The sequence below is a fragment of the Oncorhynchus gorbuscha genome, linkage group LG08, assembly GCF_021184085.1.
Source record: "Oncorhynchus gorbuscha isolate QuinsamMale2020 ecotype Even-year linkage group LG08, OgorEven_v1.0, whole genome shotgun sequence".
In the NCBI taxonomy this organism is placed as follows: Eukaryota; Metazoa; Chordata; class Actinopteri; order Salmoniformes; family Salmonidae; genus Oncorhynchus; species Oncorhynchus gorbuscha.
Window position 1 is genome coordinate 19,067,663 of NC_060180.1, and position 4,078 is coordinate 19,071,740.

A 4,078-nucleotide genomic window follows, 5' to 3' on the forward strand; every position below is an offset into this window, starting at 1 on the left:
GTCTTCAGTAAAGACTTAAAGGTTGAGACCGAGTTTGCGTCTCTGACATGGGTAGGCAGACCGTTCCATAAAAATGGAGCTCTATAGGAGAAAGCCCTGCCTCCAGCTGTTTGCTTAGAAATTCTAGGGACAATTAGGAGGCCTGCGTCTTGTGACCATAGCGTACGTGTAGGTATGTACGGCAGGACCAAATCAGAGAGATAGGTAGGAGCAAGCCCATGTAATGCTTTGTAGGTTAGCAGTAAAACCTTGAAATCAGCCCTTGCTTTGACAGGAAGCCAGTGTAGAGAGGCTAGCACTGGAGTAATATGATCAATTTTTTTGGTTCTAGTCAGGATTCTAGCAGCCGTATTTAGCACCAACTGAAGTTTATTTAGTGCTTTATCCGGGTAGCCGGAAAGTAGAGCATTGCAGTAGTCTAAACTAGAAGTGACAAAAGCATGGATTAATTTTTCTGCATCATTTTTGGACAGAAAGTTTCTGATTTTTGCAACGTTACATAGATGGAAAAAAGCTGTCCTTGAAATGGTCTTGATATGTTCTTCAAAAGAGAGATCAGGGTCCAGAGTAACGCCGAGGTCCTTCACAGTTTTATTTGAGACGACTGTACAACCATTAAGATTAATTGTCAGATTCAACAGAAGATCTCTTTGTTTCTTGGGACCTAGAACAAGCATCTCTGTTTTGTCCAAGTTTAAAAGTAGAAAGTTGTCAGCCATCCACTTCCTTATGTCTGAAACACATGCTTCTAGCAAGGGCAATTTTGGGGCTTCACCATGTTTCATTGAAATGTACAGCTGTGTGTCATCCGCATAGCAGTGAAAGTTAACATTATGTTTTCGAATAACATCCCCAAGAGGTAAAATATATAGTGAAAACAATAGTGGTCCTAAAACGGAACCTTGAGGAACACCGAAATTTACAGTTGATTTGTCAGAGGACAAACCATTCACAGAGACAAACTGATATTCATCATTCCATTACATCATTACTTTACCTTTCTTTCCTCTGTCATGTTCGTGTGGTTGTTCCTGAGGATCGCTAGCAATAGTGAATCATATAAGGCTAACGTATTACAAGTTGTGAAATCATTTGGAACATGTAGCCTATTTGAGTCATTTTGCAATGCAGACATAGCAGTTTAAACCTGGAGGCTGGTGCACAGTTCATGACAACTGGACCGTTGTCATCACAGTTCCAGGATTAGTGAGGATTATTAGGGTAGATTTATAGGACCACTAATCAACCCATTGTACACTATTTCATGGATTGAACAATTGAATATGACAACGTTCAGGATGAATCAAACCACTATTTTTGATTCACCAATATATTTTGTGCATAAAGGCTCTCCAAACCTGTTTTTTTATTATTCATAAAAATACTTTCCTAACCCTAAATAATATAGAAGATCAGAGTATCTTTAAATCTATCAATTGGTGCTGAAAAGGAGATGAATATGAGTGTATTTACATGGATTTCTTTCAATGATCCCTAATTTTCTGAAGTGTTCGCACCTTTTAGTTAGTCTGTTGAGAAAATTCAAATTAAAGGTACACCAAATTTGAAGTGATGGCTTTAGATAAATGTACTGAAAACCCTATTGAGTAAAACTCCAAAAGAAAATATGTTGGCCAGCTAGTGAGAGGGTTTCCAGAGGTTGAATTACATTCATTCGGCGGTTGCGCAAGGGAACCCCGCCTGCAAAGGCCGTTACACACCTGCATACGGTAAGTCTAAATACCAACTATTGAGAAGTGCATAGGAAAGGTGTGCGTAGGAAAGACATAGGCCTGCATTTCCTAAGTCTGAATTTGGCCTTACAGCGTCTCCTACATAAGCAAGCTTCACATGTGTAGGTAGGTGCTCTTTATCAAAAATCATCCGGACCAACTTGAACATTTTTCTCCATTCACCTAGAGTCTCAGACGCCGGGCATAAACCACAGCAGGAATTCTCTTCAGGTACTCAACCTGAACATCCGTCGCCACCCCTGAGATGACTCCTTTGACGGATGCTCTGCTCTGAAGTTCAAAGCAGGATACTTCTGCTGTCTGGATGCTTTTGAGGCCCACTGCAATCTTCCTCTGTTCTTCAGAAATATAATTCATTAGAATAAGACCATTCCTGGCCACTCTGATAAATTCCACTTGTCTTAGAGCATAGACCCACTTAAAAAAAAATTGACACCTCAAATGGGTCTCCCACATCTACATCCTTAACTGAACAAATGCATCCCAACAAAAAAATATTCATTATCCTCCACTCCAATTTTAGACACTACTGTTGTCCATTCAGGACATTTATCTTCAGAAACTTCGCTCGACAGGCTGCTTGATTCCAACTCGACATCCACTTCCACCATTTCTCACAAAGTTCCACCAACTTTAATGGCTCAGTTGGCTTTTCTGCTCTCCTAGGCTTCAGCAAGGCAGGCTTCTTCTTCTTCTTCAATGGTATTATGGCGGTCCGCAAACGTTAGAGGTGCATGCCGCCACCTACTGTATGGGTAGTAAACTGGGGAAAAAGGTCCATTGCAGGAAAGGATGTTGGGGGAAAACATCACACAAACTACAAAAATAAAAAACAGTCCACAGTCCAAATCACATCCTTTCACATTCTCAGTGGCCGGGAGGGAATATCAGTCAGTATTCTCTGCAATGCTTCTGCTATTTATTCTAGACCCAGACACTTTTCAGCCGCACATACAATTATGTCCAATTTCTAACACGCAATAAACAGCATAAAATCCACCTCCTTTACAATCAGTGTACCAGTTTCTTCCAGTAAGACTGTCGCCTTTATCAGCTGATTTTAACTTCTGCCTCGTATTCACTGGAGTCAAGCTCTCATCTGGCCGTACAGACAGGGGCATAGGCACCGGACCACCAAAGTTGACCCTTCTCACAATTCTATCCTAACTATCGCTCAGCTTTCAGAGTAGTCGATAATTGTCCTCTGAACAACAAAGTTTTTTTTGTCTGCATTCATGGCCTAATTGGTTTTTGACAACCTTTTATGCTAAAAGCATGTTATGAAATAGAGAATGTCCATGTTGTTCCTGTGCTTACTCAAGCTATTGTTTCATGCATATCATAGCCACCCAAAATAATTCAAAAATTATAGTACCATTAAATGAATAATCTAATAGTTGGTTGAGAAGTGTGTGAAGTGGTAAACATGTTTTACAGTACATTATGATGTGAGAGTGGTTTCAATGACCATGACCTCTATTTGATCAATTGGCCAGTTTTGATGTCTCTTAAGCAATTCAATATAAGATATAAGTGTTTTGATGTCCGTTTGTAATCCTCTCAGTGTAGCCTATCAGTGTTTTTCCTCCTTAAAGTATCAGCCACAGTAATCAAAAGCTGCCTAATGCAAAAGGGAAAGCTAATCCAAGGCCTCAGATGTTGCCAGCAGTGTGAATATACACACAGGAATGAGAGAATATTTTCAAAAGGAGCTGCTCTAACATTCACAGAGCAAGGCTAGTAGGGGTTTAGGAAGACCCCCAGCCTGGATTCCCTTTCTGCAGTCTGTCTTTGTTTTTGACACACATCAGGCACATAGCAAGTAACTTCAGATGCTCAATGGGCCTGAGCCCAGCCAGTCTTTGCCTCCAGGGATTACAGCCAGAGTGCCAGTTAAGTTTAGAAAAGTGTACTTTTGTCAACAACAATGATTACTGTTGTGCATGTTGTGTTGCAACAGTGTACACCAATTGTGAATGTGTAGCAGTTAATTAAGCACCAACAATACCAATCCTTTTCACATTCCAATGACTGATAGTTTGTTCTATAAACACTGCAAACACACCATTGACATACTGTAAAACAAAAAAAGACTGTGATCTTGAAACACTCTGAGTGAAGTACATGAGAGGGTTTCATGGTGCAGCATAATCCTTCTGAAATAATAATAATAATAATAATAACTCTTCCAAGGTGCCTTTTAGGAAAAGGAGGCTATAGGAAAATATCATGATGAATAAAACATGTCATTAGAGCTCTAATACTGAGCAGGATGAGTGATATTCCTTGTAGCCCCCTGCCACATAATAGTTATGAAACACAAG